General features: G+C 34.6%; 1 pseudogene; it reads right to left on the bottom strand.

Annotated features, from left to right (window-relative positions):
- Window positions 1-2,024: 2,024 nt before the first annotated feature.
- LOC126690937 (acetolactate synthase 1, chloroplastic-like) lies at window positions 2,025-2,894 on the bottom strand (annotated as a pseudogene).
- Window positions 2,895-22,599: the final 19,705 nt, after the last annotated feature.

Here is a 22,599-nt window from a genome sequence, read left to right as displayed (position 1 = left end):
TTTGGTCAAGAACTTGTCTTTTGCCATGGAAATTTCAGTTGTAGTAAGAAGGTAACAAAGAATAAGTTGCTTCAAGCTGTCAGAACTTCCATAAGAGAATAATATCCTGCCTTTTTTTTCCCTTTTGTGTAAGTGCATAGCCTACTAGTTTACCATAGTCAACTTTTACAAGTACATTATAATAATAATAAAAAAAAACTTTTAAAATAACCTGTAAGTCATCGAATACATTGGTGAGCAGAGGAATTTTTTATACGGAACACCTAAAGATGGAAATCTTTTTACAGTGACTTGGAAATATATTTGAACTTGAAAACAGAAGTTCTGGCACTTACGGTACCCTGCAAAAGAATGCAACAAGGAATTGAGCAGAGAAACTAAAATGGAAATCCAATAAGAGGATGTATCAATTAAAAAAAAACCGACAAATCCTTGCTTCTATATGGGATTATTCAAATATCAGATGTAGACATGAGACATAGATATCCAACAATGACTTTGATTATTATATCTAGAACGAAGAAAAGGAAGCATGCAGGAATTGTAGATATCAGTAAAAAGAAACTCAAAAGTCACAGTTTCTAATATTGTTTCTCATGACATTATACACAGGATTAATCAAACAAAGGAATTGTAGATATTCCTAAAAAGAAAAGATGCAAGCAGGCACTGAATCAAGATTTTAAATCTCATGTTGAAACATATTTTGCAATTTCTTCTTTCAATTGGAGATGTAAAACCAAAATTTCCCCTTAAGAACAATAAAGGATGAAAGGATAAAAATAAGAAGCACAATCAAAAGATTGTCTCCCACAATGATTCATTGGTGGCTTCCATCCTCAAAATTGAAATAAATAAAGGCATCAATTATGCACTATTTTCCAACTGCCACTAAGTTTTCAAGCAACTAAGTCACCTGTATATTTCCCAGTGAAACTGTCAGAATTACTTCCTATATTATAAATATGATTTAATGAATCTGTTTGTCATCAAGAGTTCCTTTGGCCTTGTGATTTCGTGGAGAAAATGAGCGACTTTAAACGCAAAGGAAAAAAATTGGCATTTGGCTTTGAGTTTTGAAGAAATTGTATTTTTAAAACTGTGGAAAATGTGCATGAGAGCATCTTCAAGTCATAGCTCACGGTGTGCATTTTTAAAATCACAGCAGCAACACTAGTCACAGATTTTATGAAATACGTAATTGCGTTTTCGGATTTCATGTTTTCAAGTGAAGTAATTGTGTAAAAAGATAAATTAACAAGTGGCCGGTAGTAGTACAAGAATTTGATTCTGGATTTCATAGCAGTTCCGTTTGAGAAAAGAACCTAAAAGATCTGCTATTGGAACTTTTGATTCTCTCCTTGTAGACACTGAGAAGATGTACATTAGTCAGATATACTAGTGTCCAGGCCATCTTTTCCTATCAGTGTAATAATATTTTCATAATTTATAAAAATAAAAAAAAAATAAAAAAATAAAAACATTAATTCTTATAGGAACTTTTTTTTTTAGACACATTAATTCATATGGGAACTTAACCGGTCGAGTAGAATATAGGTGGCTGACTACAAAACTTGACTTGTAAACTTTTCCATGTCTCCTTTGGAAGTATTAATTCAACATATTACTTCTATCCTAAATTTATATAATTCAAGAAATAAAACGACTATAGATCAGTCGTTATCTTTACTCTCATATTTATACAGGAGATCTAATGTCAACAATACATCATGGACAAAAAAAGGACCTTTATTCAAAATCGCACTATCAGAGTTCAAAATTATCATTTAAATATCATATTACTTGTGAAAGTTTATCTTATTTAGATTCAACAGGACAAAGATAACAACACTGCACTATAAGATAGCAGTAGACGAACAAATAATTTAAGAACCATATATTAAACTTTCTCATAGCAAAACACCAACATAGTTTCTAACCTTAAAAATAAAAAATAAAAAATAAATAAATAACTCGCCACAAACTTTATCACAAGCCTGAGCTAAGCAAGCTAAAACAACACATACATACAAAAGCATAAAATGCAAATGACTCTGCCCTCACCGAATCAGTAAGCAGTTCTTCCATCACCTTCGGTGATCATATCTTTGAATGCCCCACCACTTGGAATCATAGGAAGCACATGTTCTTGATGTGGTACAATCACATCTAACAAGTACGGGCCAGAACTATCCAACATCTTCTGAATTACACCTCTTAGATCTTCCTTCCTTGTCACACGAGCTGCAGGTATATAACAAGCCTCAGCAAACTTCAACATATTAGGAAAAATCTCACTCTCTTTAGAAGGGTCACCAAGATAAGTATGAGCACTATTAGATTTATAAAACCTATCCTACCACTGCACCACCATACCCAAATGCTGATTATTCAACAACATGATCTTCACGGGAAGATTCTCCACCCAAATCGTCGCTAAATCTTGCACATTCATCATAAAACTCCAATCACCATCAAAGTCCAAAACAACTGCATCAGGATTCGCCACGGCAACTCCAACAGCAGCAGGCAATCCAAACCCCATCGCGCCTAAACCCCCGGACATCAACCATTGGTGAGGCCTCTTATACTTATAAATCTGAGCAGCCCATATTCCATGCTGCCCAACACCAGTACTTATAATCACATTTCCATCAGTCAATTCGTCGAGTACCTAGATCGCATACTGTGATGGAATCAACTCATCAAAAGTCTTGAAACTCAAAGGGTTCTTCTCCTTTACTGCCTTCAACTCATCCCTCCAAGCTAAGAAATCGAGCTTAACCTTATTGGATTTCGCTTCTAACAACTTATTCATGACACAATTGTTGCAACAACTTGATGACAAGTACTAATGTGATTGGTGAATCAGTACTTCTACATGAATCCGCTAATTAACTGGAATATAGTCAACTTATCTAATTTTAATTATAGTTCCAACTAGTTGCTAAACCATGCAATGCACGGGAATAAGTCACACAAATGGTATACTACAGCAGTAATATTCAAAAGAACGTAGAGAATTCATTAGAATTGAAGTTAAGCAACCAAACATAATAGAAGCCAGAGCAAATTGTTGTCCATTTGAAGCAATTTATACTGTTAATTATAGGCAGAAGCTTATAACACTGTTTATTGCCTTCGTAAAAGAAAGTGACTTTCAGAACTATGACACGGCATTTGTATCAATGTGTTCAGTATGGAAATTGTATATCATACTTTTCAGATATTTTCCCTGCCTTGTGCTTGTGGCTCAACCTTACTGACTTTCCAAATCGCTTTTCTCAGGAGCATGCTGGTGATGATGCAATATGGGAAATCTTTGACAGACTATCCTCATATGCCTTTCCATTTATAAACATTGAAAATATTTATAACCATTGAAATTAAATATTTATTTTCCTTTAAGGTACTATGATTTTAAAATGAATTAAAATGTGTATTTTTTTTATATAAAAAACAATCATTATTGATGACAAATGTATCCAAGTACACATGGAGTATATAATAAAGGAGTGATTAAACTAAAAATAAATTTGTATAAAAGAATGTACATGTTTGGAAGCTTTGATAGTTGGAGGAACATAACAATATTCTAAATTTGCCCAATAGAGACACCTTTTTTGTTGTTAAAAAAAAGGGTAGTATCATTTATTACTAGTATATAATCATAAGTAATAGGTATACCACAGTCTTTAAGGCTCATAATACGTCGAGGAAGACAATAAGTGAACCATATAATTCAGATAGAAGAGTCAAGCCCTCTACTATCCATAAGGTGTGGCCAACTACCCCCAAACCATATCATCTATTTTTCTGCAATTTATTGTTTTTATTTTTTTATTTTTTTTGATAGACACTGTCCTGTAATTCCTTGAGCCAAATTTACCTTACAATACATACCTACATGAGGTCTCCATGTACACTCTTGAATAGACTTTCTTCCATAAGTTCCATTCCATTGCAAGATTAGAGGCTGACTGCACCAAATTCACTGTTGTCTTTAGAGCTTCACCGCCTTTGGTTCCAATAGTAACATAACAGCCATGCTATATTTAGCATGACCTCCACCTCTATCACATGCCCAATTTTTTTTCCCCAACTTAACAATTTCGCGAAAGACTAAATAACATATCATACCTATGGAAACTGAGTGGTTTGTCTCCGCACTTCCAGCGCTTCCGAGCACTCTCATTTATATATTTGTCCTTGATTCTGCAATTTGCACTATCCTACATATTTCACATGAGAATGAAGAAATTATTTTGATTGAGCAAATTCGTTGGTAAAATATTGCGGACCCTTTCCAAGCAAAAAGTTAAGTTTTGGCTGCACATTTAAGCTCTGTTCGGATCACGTTTTGGCGTTCACGTTTCTGCGTTTTGCCTTTTTTTTTTTTTTTTTTTTTTTACCAGTGCCTCTTGCACTGTTCATGAGACATAAACAATGCATTAAGGCAAAACTACAGTGCTGAACAGTGTTTTTAACAGTAAACAGTAACCCAGAAATTTTTTTTTTTATTATTTTCAGTTTTCAGCAAAATAAACGAATCCAAACACATACTTAGCCTCCAAATCCAGTTCCAAAAACCTCTGTTTTCCCATATTGGAATTTTCCTCAAGAGTATCCCTCTAGCAACTTTCCATGAGTCTTTGGGTCATATTTGTGCCTTCAATTTGGAAAATATCAGGACTTCAAGACCCTATGGACAAAAGAAGAAGGATATTGGAGAAGTCAATAGAGACTCACCTAAAAGGAAGTTCCATACAATTATAGACCATATGAATTTTTTTTTTTTTTTTTAAAAGAGAATACACATTGGTTCTTCCATTCACATTATTGTCAAAAGTGGAATTTTGAGCTTTTCAGGTGTCAATATTTTAGAGCATCTTGCTACTTCTTTCATTGAGGCACAATCATTTGAGACAACAAAGTAACTACTATGAGAATTTGATGAGAGAATTCTATATTACATTGAAAGAAAAAGAATGTACATTAGGTATTTATATAAAGTTTGAGAGTAATTAACTTCTTACTAACTCCACAATATACAGATCTAACCTCTACAACCAATCAGATTAATATACATGTATATAAATAATAGCTATCAATTAAACTAATCCTAAACTACAAGTAGTATAGTTGTTTTAAATTTAAACACTGTCGTTTATATAGTCACAACAACAATTCTTCCATTGCTCTATTCTGATACTCTGCCTCTCTACTTAAGTCAACAGCTACAATCCAAACTTTCTCGACCTTCAACTCGAGTCATTGATCTTGTCCTTCTAATAACTACGAAACATCATTGGCTTATGTATGTTGTCTTAATGGAATTGTCCAGGTTGGTGTAAAGATTGATAATAACACAAAGGCTTAAAAGAAAAAACTGACCTCTTTACATTGATATAGAGAGTGCCACCTAATTGAAAAATAAAAAAGTAACAAAACCCAGAAACTGAAAATTCCTAATAAAAATTCAAGTAGAATTTGATCTTCTAGGTGTATACTTCTTCGACCCATCTAAACCGCACTTGCACATAACTCTAAGATGGGGGAAAAAAAATAATAAATAAGCATCTTAATGAATCCTTCAACAAAACAAACAGAAAGTTGTTCTAAGGAGTGCATAAGAAGAAAATGAATGTGGTAGTGAGAAAGGAGTGCATTAAGGTCCTACAAGAATATTAAAGAAATATATGTCAACATGCATGTAATAATTAGAAATGAGTTCAAGGCTTACATAGATAAGTCTCAAAATCTAGTGCAGGACTTTCAATTCCACTAAAGCCCCCTCTCCTGTTCAGATCGTTCCATTAGTTTGAAAATTTCATTCTTTATCAGTAATCTTACTTGTTGGAATGGGTGTGCTTGAAGATGAAAAGAGCAGTGATGTCTATGAAGCTTTGCATGATATCTATGGGCAACTTCTTGACCAAGTGAGGACCAGTATAAGCATTGACCACATTTTGGAGACATTTAAAAGTAACAGTAACAAAAAGTAAAAATATATGACATGCACTAAATAACAAATGATCATAACATTTAAAGAGTTTTTAAAATCAACTCAACAAAATCTTATTAATAATTTCTCAGGGGCAGATTCACTAACTATATTTTTATTAATGAAAATAACCTTCTTCATAAGACTCTTGTTTAAGTTATCATACCAAATGAAATACTGAGTCTACATTCTGGATATTAAGGAATAAAAGAGACAGAGACAGAAATGAGTCTCCTTCCATGGTCAACTCCAAGTCTGCAACTTGAGTTTTTTTTTTTAAAATTAAATGAGAAAGGCAAAATTAAAGAGCTTTTTTTGGGGTAATTTTTCAAATAATTCAAGCAAATTTAATAAAATTTACATAAAAAATGGCCCACTGTTCTTCAAAAAAAATTTATTGGTCCCACTATCATGAAATTATTTAGTAAAAACTGTTCATTGACCCATCATTAACATATTAATAAATCTGGAACTTTTTTTTAGCATCAAGCAAGCAACCACAACCCATATTAACATTTCTCACTAAGTCCTTAATTTTGCTAAGAACCTGTAGTTCTTGTTCAATTGGAGTGATGAAGTGTGTGAAATATGAATTGTAATGGCTGATTCGAGTTAGCTTGGCCTCCTAAGAATTGGGGGGAAAGATTAGAGAGCAAAAGAAAGTAAACTTAGATTATTATTCTTCTAATATTCTTTCTTACAATCATTGCAGCCTTTTAAACTAAGCTGCAACTGAAACTGATTAACTAACTCCTAATCTATCACATGCTCTATAATACATTGAGCACATGCCTAATTAGTTAGGTCATCTATAATAGAATGTGACTTGCCAATAACTACCAAAACATCCTAGGACTTTATATCAATTCCTAGTACAGTGCTAACAGCTACCAAGTATCACAATATAGCTAACACTAAGTACAACAGAAGCATAATGCATACAAGCATGTACAATAACAACAACAACGCATAGACAACACCAGCACTTAGTATAACAGCACACAGCAGCAACACACAGGTAGTAAGCTAACCAAACACAAATACATCTAAATGCTAATAGTTCTATAGAAGCAAAATTAAAACTTAAAGAAGCCTTTAAAGAATATATGCTGGAAATGTATCACGAACTTAGCTTTGAGTATTATCAATAACCAAAATATTCAAAACCTATCAACAACAACCAAATTGTGAGAAGAAAAATAAACAATGAATCAAATAACAGTAACACAAGCATTAAGTGGTTAAACACAGAGTAGAATCACTCACCAAGAAGAATAGGATTCATGCTATAGCCGTAGATTTTCTAGGTCCTATTTCTTATGCAATACAAAAAAATTCTAAACCTACTGATATTATCTTCTAAAATTATATACCATATGGATAAAACCAAGTCCAAGTTCAATATCAATCTAACAACCAATGGTCAAACAAATCAATAAAAATTTCTAGGTTATGACCTCACATTCACATACACAGTTCATAATGAGTTAGAGAACGAAATTGCAGTCTAACTCTAATTATTCATTTAGGATCTATTGCTGAAATCAACTATGGATTCACTGTTCCAAGTTGCATTTGGAATTGAATTAGACAGCAAGATTGAGCAAATGAAAAATTCAGAGGATGAATCTTCTGTGAGTAGACTTTAGCTAAAAGTTCCTGTTTCGTATTAGTTTGTACATCCATGAGATAAATTTGATATCATGCACAATGCAAATGAAGAGAGAAGACATTCTATCAAGGTTTCTGCACAGTTAGACTAAGGTTTTGGTGAACTTGTGCGTGGATGAGACTTTAAAAAATTTATTGAGACTAATTGTTTTTTTTTTTTTTTTTTTTTTTTTTTTTTTTTTCTAAAAAGACCTACTTGGTTATTTTTCACGATTCTTAAAAACCTTTTTTTTTTTTAATACCATAACTACTGCCCCAGAGAGACATAACTGAACACCAAGCATAAAAGTCACAATGGTTCGGTTTTTAAATGTAGGCGTGTGGCATAAATTTATATAGCCACATGGCGAAATAAGGTGCGGTCAACAAAAAGTCAAACGTTTCGGCTATTAGTTATTATATAGATATATAGATATAAATATATAGATTCTTATTTGCTAATATAAATACTCTTCAAGGATTTTCTTTAATCCCCTAACTTGATATTATTTTTAACCAAAAGTGAACAAGAACAATTTGCACATCTTTCAATTGTAGCAAGTATGAATTATAGATGTCATGACTAGTTTCTTTCTTTTCTTTCGAGGCTAGATGACAGTACAATTGCACTCAACTGTAGTTCCATAGATATATACCAACTTATATTTTTAAAACACATACATTCATTAGTTTCACATTTACAAATACCTGAACTCAAAACTCCTCAACATCAATAGCTCATTGAAAATAAAAACTTTGAAAAGGTGGCTCAGAAAATCTCAGTATCAATTCTTGGCTAGATTCTTAAAAAATCCAACATCTCATATGGGGGGCTCAGAAGGCCTCTCAGGTAATGTAGACGTGCCAGCATTTCCTGCAGCAACCTGAAACCAAAGGCAAGCAATGCATACTTAACAAAAGGGAAATCAAACAGCAATATGTGGAAAATTTAAACTCAATAGAACCAAGCCTTAATCTAAGAACCATACCTGTCTAGAATTTAGGCATCCTTTCAGTTTCTTTTGGATGTTTCCAAGGGACACTCCAGTCATGTCTGGCAGAAAGATCTGAGCTACAATTAGAGCCACAAAACAAAACCCCGCATACAAAAAGACCATTCCATATGAACCTAGTTTGTCATTAAGAGGTAGGAATGTTGAGGTAATGAGAGTGCTCATTAACCATTTTGAAATGGTTGATATACCGGCACCTAGTCCTCTATATTTTGGTGGAAATAGTTCTGAGTCAAGAACTAATGGAGAAGCCCCAAAAAAAGCTGAATATGAGGAGATGTAGAGGCAGATAAAGATTATTGCCATTACGTTGTCAACCCCGTCTAAGAAAAACACAGCACCAAGGAGTGAAAGGGAAACTGTGCACGTAGCTAGTGACATGACCAACAACAATCGCCTTCCAAAAGTATCGACTAAAAAAAAGTTAATCAAAGATCCAACAGATTCCAAAATCTTATATATTTCGACTCCATAGATTTTTTTTGACGGCACAATCTTGCTATAATACAAGACTGTCTCGATGCCTATGAGTTGCTGGATGACTTGGACAGTAACTGCAGATATCACTGCCTTACGCAATGGTGTCTCCTGGAGTAAAATTTTGCATTTTTCAAACAAATTTTTTTCTTGAGCAGACTCTTGAAATGACTGTATTAAACTGTGGAATTCAGCTTCTGCATCCTCATCAGGTTGAGTGCTTCTCAACACATCTGCACAGCCTTCAATATCATTCTAATAAATAAAAAATTAAAGATTAGTTTTAGGGCCAGTAGATAAAGCTAAAAAAAAAATGCTAGACATGGTAAAAAATGCCCACTATATTCAAACACATATCAATGAACAACATATGTAAAAGAAAGAGTAAAGACATACATTATTCAAATGCCATAATGGAGAATCAGGTAACTTCCCCAGGAAAATTATCTGCACCAATGGGGGGATGATGGCGAGGAGGACAACGAATCTCCAGGGCTCTTCAGCCTGAAAGGATAATAATAATAATAAAGAATGAAAGGAAGTGATTAAACATTTTTAAATTGAATATTCTACCATTATTTGAAAATAGACTTGCAACAATATGATGTTTGCCCTACACATTTCTAGGTAATGTAGGCCCACAGGCAACAATAATTTTTTTTGAAGAGTGACAATCTCTGAAAGGAGAACAGAGTCTATTTTACAATGTGAAAAAGTAAAACAAGCATTCAAAAACTTAAAACAAAGATGAAGCAATTTTCAATCATCCTACGCAGAGGCTGTTACCAAGTCAACAAAATTACAAAACAAACAAGAACAAGATATCTGCAGCATGATATTAACCATGAAAAGGGTTGTCCACATATATGCCAGGCTATGAAAAAAAAAATAGACCTAACCATAAAATCAAAAAGCAATGCCCTAGGATTAACCAACAACAGCTCATCCATATATCACTAACTAACAGGCAAGCGTTTAGAGAAAATAAAAAATTACAATTATAAGATCATAGATATTAGATCCGACTAAAAAAAAATCCTGGAAATAGAAAGAAAGACAAGAGTTTACCACACAGAGAGAGAGCTGGGTGTGAGAGAGAGAAGAGTGAGAGACAGTCCGAGAGTGAAAAATCCGTGTGAGAGAGAGAAGGGCGTAAGAGCCAGTGTGAGTCTTTGAGAGAAATTTGTTGAAAGTATATACTTGGTCAAGAATTTCTGCCTTCAATTCGAGGGAATTAAAAAGTTAGGCTTGGGAATTAAAAAAATTAGGGTTGGGAATTGCTGACGAACGTGGGTACTCCGTACTCGGCTTGAAATTGGGGAACTCTGTGACTTTATAGCATTTCCAATAGTTTCAGTAAATTTTTGTATTATTTGAAAAATAATTAGTGATATTTAGCTTTTACCTATTTACTTTTTTAAATATACTTTTAACAGATTCTCTATCCTATTCTCTATCTCATTTAAATATTATTTCTTCATTCATTTTTTATCATCATTTATTCTTACTATATTTATTTCCAACAATTATATTTTTTAATGAAAAGTATTATATTTACAATATTTTTCGCAATACTTCCAAAACAAAATTTATGTGAAAAATTGTTACTAGTTCTAATTTGAACTCACCATTGAAATTATTTTTTTTTCTCGCCAATATTAACTAATAACAATTTGTTACTTAAAATTTATTGTGAAAATATTGTGGTAGAATTTCTCAATTAAGATTTTTTTATTCTTTATATTATTTTTTATTCTTCCATTTCATTCTCCTCCACACACGTGTCCTCTATCCCCCTTCTTTTATTTCTTTTTCTCCTTAAGAACCTTTAGAGATAGAGAGAGAGGAGAAAGACTGGGAGATCGGCGTTCACCATGCCTTCGAAGATCGAGGTTCACCATGCCGTCGAAGATCGGCTCACCATGCACTACCACGTCCGTCGTCCCACCGCCACTCGTCCTTCTCCTCACCACCAGGCTGGGTCAGATCGACATTTTTTTTTTTCATATTTGCTTGTTTTGATGCAACTTTATTTTATAAGAATTGGAATTTGTTTTGTGTTCTATGTTTGGATTATGTGAGAAATGGGGTCAGATCAGCCTTTTTTTTTTTTTTTTTTGGATTCAACTTTATTTTAAGAATTAAATTTTGTTGTGTGTTTTTTGTTTTTTGTTTGGATTAATTCTTTTGCTCATGAATAGGTCTCTCTCTTTTCTCTTTTTTTTTTTTTTTTTGTGATTTCATTTGGTTTATGAGAAAAAAAGAAGCAACGGCAATGGAGAAAATGAGAGGAAAAAAAAAAAAAAGAAGCAACGGAGAGAATGGAGAGAATGAGAGAAAAAAAGAAATCCAGAGCAGAGAGAAAGAATTGATATAATAAGTAGTTGGTGTAATATTTTAATCCAAGATATTCAATTGCTAATGTACAGTAGCCCATCAGATCTGATGGGCTATTATTCATGAGCAAAAAAAAAAAACCAAGTTTACCGAATCTGTTGGAGCATAAACAGTGCACAAATTCTCCAAATTTTAGCTAATATACCCGGATGTAAAAGCTCTTGGAGATGCTCTTAGGGGTCCGTTTAGATGGAGGAGCGGAAAATTGGGAGGATGAAAAATTAATGAGATGATGGAAAAGTGAGAGAATAGAAAATATTTAGTTTTCTCTCGTGTGTATTTGGTTGGAGGGATAGAAAAGTGAGAGGATGGAAAACTCTTTTGTTTGGTTGAAAAGAAAAGTAAGAGGATAGAAAATGTAGTTTATATAAATTGATTATGATACCCTTGTTACATAATAAATAAGAAATAGATTTATTTGTACTCGTTAAATAATATTGTGAAAATATTATGGTAACATTTCTCAAAATTTTTTATTCTTTATATCATTTGTCCTTTCTCAGCCTTCTTCCCATCCATACGTTTTTCTTCTTCTTTTTTTTCTTGTTTTTCTACTCCATACATTGTCCTTGTATCTCTATCCCCCTTCTTTTATTTGCTTTGTCTTCCTCATTCAAAAACGTTCCAGGCTTCCAGCAAGTGCAGGTGCAACTCTCATTCTCCAGCACTCTCTCTCTGTTTTTTATTTATTTATTATTTTTTTTAACTTGATTCCAGAGGGCATTTGTGTAAAAATGCCATAAGTCCACTTTTCTGAGTTTTCTCCCCACAATTTTCCTCTTGATTAGGGAGGATGAGATTTGTGGGCTCGGGAGAGAAAATTTTCTCCCGGGTTTTCCATCCTCAGTGTTTTCCACTGTTTTCCACCCACTTTTACTCCCTATGTTTTCCATCCTCCCTAAAATCATCCCAACCAAACACAGTATAAAATTGTGTGTTTTCAAAAATTAATTAAATTCAAATAATATGACCGGTTACCACTGCACACTTTTAATGTGAAAGTACTCCGTACTTGGCTTGAAATTGGGGAACTCTGTGACTTTAAAATTTGTGTTTTCAAAAATTAATTAAATTCAAATAATATGACCGTTACCACTACACAGTTTTAATGCAAAGGTCATTTTATAAATATAAATGTTTGTGAAGGATAAGGGTTAGTGTTCAAATCTCATAGAGGAGTTTCACATATATATAAACTTTTTTTTACACAATTATAATTTAGAATTTAGCCAAATCTTTATAATTTATGATTTATTATTACATTTACTTGAGACCGTTAATAGTTGATATTTAAAAATGTAGGTGCCATCTCCATAGACATTTTGTTGTTAAGCCATTTTTTAGAAAAATTATTTAGTACATTCAGATATCATATTAGACATATCTGGTGGTCCTTTCATTACATAATATAATGTAACATGTACAAATTAAGTGAATCACATCCTAATTAGACATATCAAAAACAGTGAATAGTGTTTGTTTCTTAAAAAAAACAAACAAACAAATAGTCAGTGAATAATATATCAATTAAGAAATTATTTAGTACATTCAGATATCATATTAGACATATCTAGTGGTCCTTTCATTCAATAATATAATGTCACATGTACAAATTAAATGAATCACATCCTAATCAGACATATCAAAAAACAGTGAATAGTGTGTGTTTGTTTCTCAACAAAAAAAAGAAACAAGCAAACAAACAGTGAATAATGTATCAATTAAGAAAGTGTTGTTGTGTGTAGTATAATTTGTCTCACCCTCTTTTAAAAGTTATCATAGTTTTTAAATGGAGTTGTGATGTGTCTATGTTAGAGCATCTCCAACAAGAGAGTTAAATATAAAATGCTCTCTACTTTAGAGAGTAAACCCACAAAATCGGCTACTGTTCATTCTCCAATGAACTCTCTATATTTTGAAATTTTTTTGGCTCATGAACAGTAGCTCATCAAGTCTGATGGGCTACTGTTCATTCTTCAAATATATTTTTTTCTATTATAATAATAAGATTGAATAAAAAAATGTTGAAAGATGCGTAGTTGTTAAAAAAAGAATAAATAATGAATGAATAAATAATATTTAAATGAGATAGAGAATAAGATAGAGAATCTGTTGGAAAGTGTATTCGAAAAAGTGGGTAGCTAAAAGGTAAAAGTCACTGTTCATTCTCTAAACAGTACAAAAATTTGCCTAATCTACTGAAAATGCTCTTAGATCATCTTCTCCTCTCGTCGTGTGCATGCTTGTTTCTCAAAATGTATTGGGAATTTGAGAAAGAGTGAAACATCAATGATAAAATAGAATAGTGATAGAGTTTTCAGTATTGAGGTTAACTTAAGTGTGTGTGAATAATAAATCAACCAAAAGTAATATTTTAAGCACTATTTTACTAAAACTAAATTGAAGGAGACTAAATGCGAATCCAGTATTAATTACTACCTACCTTCACAAACAGTATGAACACTCCTCCGGATAATAGACGTCCTACGCGAATTCCGTCCGCCGTTAAGGTTATTAGCTTCCCACGGGCTCGAGCTGGGGAGATTTCACCTACGTAAATAGGAGTTGACATGTTAACCATGGCTATACCGAATTCTATCATCAATTTTCCAATTGCTAATAGAACTGGACCAGAAAATGAAGCCATGATTATTGGTCCCACTATCAACAGCACAAACGACACAGCGACTGCAATCCGTGCACCATCCTTCTCAATTACCAAACCACAAACTACGGATCCCAGTATATGAGCCACCAGCGTAAGACTGGTCAACAGCGTGCTGCCAATCTGTTTTTCCACATACGTTAAGGCTCTGGCATTGGAACCTTTCCACATTTTGAAAAAATCGTCAGTCACATTTATTCAGCTATGAAAAGGAAAAAAATAAAAAAAAATAAATAGAGAATCCAAGCTCAAGAGACAATATACCAACAAAGTAAGTGATTGATATTCCTGTTATAATTGCTGAGATAGTAAGCAATATTAAACTTGTCTTGTCTCTAATTATTTTTATGAATTCTTTTGGTGAAATCTTCTGCTTTTCTTGGATTTGTGACTCCTCTGAATTCATAATTACCAAAGAGAAAGGAAATGGAGAAGAATCAACTAAATTCTAGGTAAAAAAAAAAACCCACTGAGATCGTACTTTTTATAACCTGTTAACTTTAAAAGTTGTTAATTAAGTTGTTAATGTGTTAAGGTGAAATAAAAATGAGACCATTTTTAACGCATTTTTGTTTTAAGTTAACTGGGACACCTTCCCAGTCACAAAAAGGGAACTGAAAGGAAGCAATTTTATATACTCTTTCTTGATTTCACTTTTGAGTGGTTTCTATTACACACAAACAGTTTTTACATGCAATTGATTTATTCTTTTCTATGACTAACAGTTTGTTTCCTTTCGAGTTTAGTAGTCTCTCTCTCTATTGTTTATTTATTTAATACTTGTTAATACTATAATTGTCCGTAATTGGCATTTTATATAATTTCTCCTATGTTGAGTCATTGGATTCAAAATTATAGTCATATTTTATATTTTTATATAATTGTTGGTAAGTTATATATTTTTATAGGTTTGTTGGCAAACACGTAAATATAAACTTGTTTAGAGATAAATCATAAAGTTTATAGATATAATTAGACAATGCGTTTACTAAAAAATAAAATTAGACAATGCTAGTTAGTGTTAAAGAACATGAAAGCCACTAATTCAAGAACAAAATGGTTTAAGGTTTCAGACTTACTTCACTAAGTATTAAACCTTTCCATTACAATTCTACTAAACAACTTCATCCAAAAAATGAACAGAAAAAAAAAAAAAAAAAAAAAAAAAAAAAAAAAAAAAGAAAAAAAAAAAAAAGAAAGAAGAAGAAGAGAGAGAGAGAGAGATTCGAATTGTTCAATGTCATTAAACCACTTTATTCCGCGTTTGGTTGAAAAGCATATTCCGCGTTTGGTTGAAAAGCATAAAATGGTGACTACAATGTCAGTTGTTTTAGGCAAAAGGTTTCAACTAAAAAAAATGCACATGAGCTCTTTATCCCTACATTGCCTAGCAAGATTGTTTTGCCTTCTTTTATGCCTCCTGGTTTTTTGAGATAGGCAATATATATATATATATATATATATATATATATATATATATAAAAGTCCCGTGCATTGCATCGTTATTTAAAAGATATATGTAAATAAATTAAAAGATTCAAAATTGTATTAATAATTAGCTAGTCACATTATAAAACATATTGTGTTACGACATATAATTATTATTATTATTATTTTTTTTGAGAATCAAGACCTCGAAAAGATATTATTAATCAACCAAAATCAGTTACAAGAACATGATAAAGTTGTGGTGGAACATCCTCCATCCACACTATGAGAGTATCGATATGTCTTGTGTACTGAGCTACACTATGAGCTAAAGAGTTACCCAACCTATGGGTGTGAGAAAAGAAAATAAAAGAAAAGCCTTCTAGGTTTTGCTTAACTGAGGAAATCAAATGGCCATAGGAAGAAAAGGATTCCTCCTCACTTCGTAAGGCTGAAATGATCAACTCTGAATCTCCCTCAACAATAACAGAGGGTAGATGGAGTTCAAGAGCGAAAGTGATGGCTCTGATGGCTGCCATCGCTTCCACTTCATCTGGGGAAGATGGTAACCTGGTTTTTTCAGACATGGAGGCCATCACCCTTCCCTGGTGGTCACGAACAACAACTCCCAGTCCAGCTTCATCTGTATCTCGGAACACGGCACCATCAAAGTAGATCTTGAGGCTAGTCGGTGATGGTGGAGTCCAGCTGACCTGCGATCTAGGCACTGCACCTAACTGCATTTTTGGGGATGGGAGGGCCTGGGTAAAGTTCAGAAGGGTCTGTGAAGCTGAAATGGCCACTTGAGAGAGCAGGAATGGTTTGTTGTTGATCCGAAGTGAATTTCAGCAGGACCAAATTGTCCATACCAAGGTAGCAAAGAAAGCCGGGTTTTTGTTCTCCTCTACGAAATAACCACATTGACTTAGCCTCCCACATGGCAGATAACTCTTGACAGTCCCACAATGCATGGTGGACATCTTCAGTGGCCACGTGACAATGATCACATACATCCTCGGCAATCACCTTTCGAGCAACCAGATTCTTCTTAACAAGAATCGTTTCTCTACTAGCTCTCCACAGGAAGTTTTTAACCTTATTTGACACTGAGAGGCTCCAGAGCTTTTTCCATACACTTTGACCATCACCTTGATGAGAGAAAGCTGACGAAGGCAATGATTTTTCTTTAGCTAGGAAGTTATACCCGGATTTAACCAAATAGACACCATTTGCAGTATGAGGCCAGACAAGCTTGTCTTCGACATAGTTGGAGCTAAGTGGAATCTTGAGAATAAGGTCCACCTCCAATGGAGCAAAATAACCTTTAAGGGTCTCTATATCCCAGGATCTGGATTGCTGGTCTATAAGGGTGTCCACTGTAGCTTCATGCATGCCTTCAAGAATAGGAGACAAATTTTTTGGGTGGCTGAGCGAAGGGAGCCATGGGGTATCCCAGATTTTAATTGAATCACCCCACCCAACTCTCCAGCGCGCACCTTGTTTAAGAACTTCCCTACCTTGGAGTATACTTCACCATGCATACAACCCACTAGAGCACTCCGGGGCTTCCATGAATGAACATGTAGGGAAAAACCTACTCTTGAATATTTTATGAAAGAGGGATTGCTTGTTTTGTAAAAGACACCAGGCTTGCTTGGCTAGAAGAGCATCATTAAAGAGAGCCAAATCTTTAAAACCCATACCTCCATTAGCTTTTGATTGACAAAGAGAGTCCCATTTCACCCAATGAATCTTACGTCTCTCTCCTCGTTGTCCCCACCAAAACTTTCGAATAAGGCTTTCAATATCGTTGCACAAACCAAAAGGAAGTTTGAAGCAACTTATCGTGAATGTGGGGATTGCTTGAACCACAGCTTTGATTAAAATCTCCCTTCTCGCTTGTGATAATAATTTTTCCTCCCACCCTTGCATCTTCCTCCACACTTTTTCCTTTATGAAATTAAAGCTTGCTTTTTTCCTCCTTCCCACAAAAGATGGCAGGCCCAAATACTTCTCATATTGCTTAATTTCAGGCACCCCCAAAGCTTGTTTAATGTGCTCTCTTTTCACCTCAAAAGTATTCTTGCTAATGAAGATGGTAGTTTTGTTCTTGTTAATATGTTGTCCGGAACAGCCGCCATAGACTTCTAGGATATCAAGAATTTTCTGACATTCCTGCTCCGTGGCCTTGTAAAATAAAAGGCTATCATCTGCAAAAAGAAGATGTGTTAGTCTTAGGCTATTTCTGCAGAGAGCATAACCCTTAATATCACTCCGGTTAGTTGCTTGTGAGATAAGGCCATGAAGCCCTTCAGTGCATTACAAGAAGAGAAAGGGAGATAAAGGGTCTCCTTGTCTAATACCACGAGATGGTATGATCATGCCTTTTGGTTCACCGTTGACTAAAATGGAATAAGATACTGTTGTAACACAAATCATCATCAATCTCACCCATCTATCATCAAAACCCATCTTCCTCATAACCGCCTCCAGATATGGCCACTCCACTCTGTCATAAGCTTCACTCATATCAAGCTTAATATCCATATAATCATCTTTTCCTATATGCCTCTGCATGCTGTGTAAGGATTCAAAAACTACCAAAATATTATCTGATATTAAGCAACTTTTAGTAAAAGCACTTTGATGTTTAGTAATAATATTTGGTAAAATCCTTTTAAGCCTATTTGCTAACACCTTAGAAAAAATTTTGTACAACACGTTACAAAGGCTAATAGGTCGGAATTCTGAGACATACTCCGGGTTTTTTACCTTAGTAATGAGTGTAACAAAAGTATGATTAAGGTTAACAGGCAAAGAGGCAGAATTGAGGAAGTGTAGAACTGTAGAAGTTACCTCATCACTAACCAAATCCCAATAATTATGATAAAAGAGAGGGGGCATACCATTCGAGCCTGGAGCTTTAAGTGGGGCCATTTGCTTGATAGCTTCCTGGACTTCTCTAGCATTAAAGGTAGCAACCAACTGTGCATTCAATTCCTCACTGATGGTGGTACTGATAAACTATGTGGTGTCTTCAAAATTCATTGGATTGGTGGACTTCAGCAACTCTTGATAATAATCCACTATAGTAGTAGAGACTTCATCCTGTCCACTACACCAACGGCCATCTGCTTTTTGAAGATTTGTGATAGAGTTCTTTCTAAATCTTTGAGTAGCTCTGGCATGGAAATACTTAGAATTTTTGTCTCACAGTTTTGCCCACAATACCTTTGACCGTTGAAGCCACATTCTAGCCTCCTTTTCAGTTAAATCATTAAGGGCAGTCAATAGTTCTCTGACCCATATGCTATCACCTGTTCTCAAAGCTTCTTTTTCGGCTTGTACCAATTGCTTTTTCTTGGGTTCTATCTCCATCCTGACGTTACCAAAGTGTTTCAAACTCCACTTCTTCAACTCAACTCCACACTTCTCTATCTTGTGGATTACTTTGGTGGATGGATCAGTTGGAGCATCACTAGCCCAAAAAGCCTGGATAGTATCAGTACAACCCTTCTCTGATAGTCACATCTCCTCAAAGCAAAATGGTTTTGAGCCTCTTGATAGAAGCAATCCGCTAGGCACTATCCATAATGGGCTATGATCTGAAGAGAAAGAAGTTAAGTGATGAACAGTGGTCCTGGCGAACTTCTGCACCCATTCATTATTTGCCAACCCTCGATCAAGTCTTTCCCATACCGAGTGTCCATCAGTGAAGTGCTTCTTCCATGTGAATTGAGACCCAACAAAACCAAGATCCAGAAAACCACACTCATCTATAGCATCTTTGAAGAGTTGCATCTGCACTTGGCTTCTGTTGCTACCCCCAATTTTTCTAAGTTTCGAGTCAACTCGTTAAAATCTCCTGAACACAGCCAAGGAAGACTCATGCAAGAGTTGAGTTGTCTAAATAAATTCCATGATTCAAACCTTTTGTGAGTTGCTGGCTCACCATAGAAGCCTGTGATTCTCCATGCTCCATCTTTACCCTTGTCAACTACAGCATTAATGTGATTCTTAGAAGATGAAACAACCTGGATGTCAATCAAGTCTCTCCAAAACAGGACTAGACGACCACCCTTGTGAATTCTTTCCACAAAATGTAAATGAGCAAAATTTAAATTCCTCTTTATTTCCTTTAGCCTTGCTTCATTTGCCCATGTCTCGGCTAAAAGCATGACACAGGAATCTTTTGCCCAAATAAAATCTCCAAGTTTTCAAACTGTATATAAGTTCTCAAGCTCATGACAATTCTAAAATAAGCAACTCATTGTGTTTGGCAGGGCTACTTCACAGCCTCCGCCATTTCATCAAAGGGTGTTCCTTCCTTGGACAACACATGTGGTTTCTTGTTAGATGGTGCTCCCACTTCTTCGTCATTCTCACTTGAACGTTTCCCTAAGGCTTGTGCATGCATGGTTTGGTCAGCCATGCAATTTTGACGTACTAATCTCTTCCAAGTTCTCAAATTTGGTTGAACCATACTCATGTCACGTGTCTCTTTTTTTGGCTCATGTGCCTGAGTAATGATGGGTGACGTTGGAGAGATAGTAAGTGCTTCTGACTTTTGGCCTTGAACCTGTGCATTATCATTAATATGGCTAGAGAGACAAGCTTCCGTAACTCTAGTGTCAGAAGATATGAGAGGGGCAGAACTACAGTGGGGCAGGGAGGGCCATTCCCCCCCCCCCCAAAAAAAAACTAGTGTGTATATATATATAGAAATTTTAAATTTTGGTCCTAATAGACCCCCAGTTAAAAAAAAAAAAAAAAAAGTATACATATGTAATTTGAAAAATTAAGATTTGCTTTTAAATATATATATTTTTGGATCTCCTCTGAAATAGTGTCGAGTTCCATTTTGATAAATGTGTTGAAATATTTAAACAACACTTATTTTATATGTAGTATTTTGTTGAATATGAAATAGATGTTAGTTTTTATTTTCATAAAAAAAAAAAAAAATTTTGTTTTAAGCTTTGTCCCCTCAGGTTCGAATCCTGGTTCCGCCCTTAGAGATGAGAGAATGATTATCATATTTATTTAATTCCTGGTCAATGGTTTGAATTTGAACTTCAAAATGATCTGTCCCAGCTGGCATATTGGTTGAATCTAAACAAAAAAAGATTCGGAGATGGTGGAGATACTACCTGCATGGGAATTTTGCCTAATAGGTGTTAGGTGCCACAAAATCCGTACTTACCGCACTAGGAATATTGGAGATCTGATCTGCCCCTAGGTGACATGGGGGCTCCGCCGCCACTGTTTTTGCCCCACCTCCACCGTCTGACTTGGCTGGGATACCATCTCCTCCAAAATCGTTGCCCATGCCCGAGACAAACATATAGGATTTTTTACTTGTTGAGTAAGGATAAGCTCGAAGCCAAGGACCATAACCTTGCTGATTTGGGGTTAGCACTCCTTTGCTCGCTAACCAGATACTGCACTTCTTGTCGTCATGGGAAACCAACCCGCACCAGTAACAAAAGTTGGGCAACTTTTCATATTTAAACGAGACCCATTCCTCTTTCCCTTGGCCTAGGACTATTTTGCGGCCCCTGCTGAGCGGTTTGGACACATTAATACCCACTCTAACTCAAAGAAAATCACCCCCAATGAGATCACCCTTCTACTCCGCCCTTGAGACTACGCCTAGACTCCTTCCTATATCATAGGTCGTGCCCTCGTTAAGCCTATTCAAGGGTAATCCATGTATTTGAACCCAGAAACTAACAGTATGAAACTTGATACTACGGATCGGGCAAGACCCATCGTATCGAGTTAAAATGACCAGATGTTTATCATAGGACCAAGGCTCCAAAGCTATGACCCTATCTGCCTCATTCTCGTTATCAAAAACAAAGAGTATAATATGGTTACCTACGTCTCTAATCGGAAGCCATTACGGGTCTTCCAAAGGGGTTTAAAAGTTCTCCCTATAGCATCAATGCTGACTGCCCTCCTAGTCATGAACTTCGCAGCGATAATAAACTCTTTGTTGGGTGGGAGTCCATCGTCAAGCACTACTCGGTCCCCTTCTTCTTCAGTAAGTGATAGACGTTACCAGTCCTTCAAAACTTCATCCATCGATCCAAGACTCGGGAAGGAAAAATGTAGAAAAGAAGCTGAAATAAAAACCACTAGCCCTACTATTAACAGTGTTAATAGAGGGGAAAGACTATTATTCCCTGAGGAAGATAATATGTTCTACAGCCTCGTTTCTAAAGCCTCAACCCTAGAGATGGCGGCAGAGAAAAATTACGACATATAATTAATATATACATTAGAGTCACTTTTTATGAGCACAATGTGTAATATATAAAATTTTATGGATTAATAAATAAAGCATATATATTATAGAGGTTTATATAATAGATTTCATGGATTTAAAATTGCATTTATGACTCATAAGCAAAACTTAAAAAAAAAAAAAAAAAAAACACACACAAAAACACAAAAACAAAGTAGAGAAATACATACTTGTAATAGTTTGGATGGTAGGTTTGATAAAGACTTCTACTATAGATTTCAAAAATATCAAATTGCCTAAGTATAAGGGGGAAAAAAAATAAAGGAGAGTTAGGCCCCGTTTGGTAAACTCACTCAAACACATGTTTTCAGTTTTTGAACAACATTACACATATTTCCACACATTTCCACACACTTTTTTACCCACACGTATTTTCACATGTTTTCAAACACATGTTTTCAATTTTCAAGTGCATGTACCAAACACCCCCTTAGATTTCTAAACAACATAAAAATTGTAAAAGAATGAGAATTATTGATAATTGGGAGAGAAAAGAAGAAGAAGAAGAAGAAGTTGTGCCTAAGAATATATAATAATACAAGGAAAAATAATATACATACATATATATATATATATATATAGAGAGAGAGAGAGAGAGAGAGAGAGAGAGAGAGAGAGAGAGAGAGAATTTTCAATTGTGTGAAAATTAGATTTA

Source organism: Quercus robur, chromosome 7, assembly GCF_932294415.1.
Source record: "Quercus robur chromosome 7, dhQueRobu3.1, whole genome shotgun sequence".
Taxonomy (NCBI): Eukaryota; Viridiplantae; Streptophyta; class Magnoliopsida; order Fagales; family Fagaceae; genus Quercus; species Quercus robur.
This window is presented reverse-complemented; position numbering and strand designations above follow the sequence as displayed.